General features: G+C 67.8%; 1 non-coding gene across 1 annotated transcript; it reads right to left on the reverse strand.

The window, feature by feature from the left end:
- Positions 1-386: 386 nt before the first annotated feature.
- LOC142865508 (5S ribosomal RNA) lies at positions 387-505 on the reverse strand. Its single transcript, XR_012915709.1, has one exon. It is a non-coding gene; the product is annotated as a 5S ribosomal RNA (ribosomal RNA).
- Positions 506-1,100: the final 595 nt, after the last annotated feature.

The raw sequence follows: 1,100 nt of genomic DNA on the forward strand, positions 1-1,100 counted from the left end.
ACATCCGGTGCCACCACCAAAGATTCCTACGTGGAGCCCATAGAACGCCAAAATCAACGGGACGAGTTCTGGTCACAACTCCCTCAAAATGACATCCTGGCCTTCTTCTGCAACTCCCTCCCCTCTCAGACTCTCAAGGTTTCCTCCAGCGTGTCGGCTCCCACCGACCAGACCCTCGGTCTGAGACCCGACAGTCCAGATGCCACGCCTGCTGCCGCGTGGCGGCGGTGCTGCGGCTTGGGGCAAGAGGAGGCCCCACGGAGCGGGCTGGGGCGCCAGGCACCGTGGCGGGCGCTGAGGGCGGGGTTGCCCCCCACCCCCCACTGCCGCCGCGCTCTCCGAATGGGGACAGAACACGAGGCAAAAAAAAAAAAAAAAAAAAAAAAGGCCTACGGCACCCGGTATTCCCAGGCGGTCTCCCATCCAAGTACTAACCAGGCCCGACCCTGCTTAGCTTCCGAGATCGGACGAGATCGGGCGCGTTCAGGGTGGTGTGGCCGTAGACGGCGGAGGGCGCCCCAGCCCCGCTCAAGAAGCCGAGCGTCTCTGCGCTTCCCCGCGCCTCCTCCCGCCCCAGGCCCCGCGCCCGCGCCGACCCACTCGGGGCCGGGCCGGGCTGGTTGAGTTCGCTGGCCGGGTCCCGAGGTCTCCACGGGGCTGGGGTGCCGGGCGTGGTGGGCTCGGCGGGGTGGGGGGCTGTCTTCACACACACACACACACACACACACACACTCACACACTGACACACACCAGATGCGCCTCCAGCCTCCACGGCTGGACCCGCCAAGGCGGAGACCTCCAGCCGCCCTCCTCTCCTGGCCTCGCCTCCCTCACCTACCCGCCCCCAACCCAGTGCGCCGCTGCTGCCTGCGCATGCGCGGGCGGTCGCCTTTGGCCCCAGGGGCCGCCCTCCAGCACAACCCCTTTCAGCTGCGCCCCCGCCCTGCGTGTGGGCTGCCGCCTATCCGCCCCGGACCGGGGCCGGGGCACAGCGCATAGGGGAGGGGAGCGAGTGTAGGGGCGTCTCTCGGGATGTGTGCCATGGGTGGGGTGTTTTGGGGGGCGCTGGAGAAATCAGTCCCCTCCATCTCCTACCTCTG

Source organism: Microcebus murinus, chromosome 28 (assembly GCF_040939455.1).
Source record: "Microcebus murinus isolate Inina chromosome 28, M.murinus_Inina_mat1.0, whole genome shotgun sequence".
Classification (NCBI taxonomy): Eukaryota; Metazoa; Chordata; class Mammalia; order Primates; family Cheirogaleidae; genus Microcebus; species Microcebus murinus.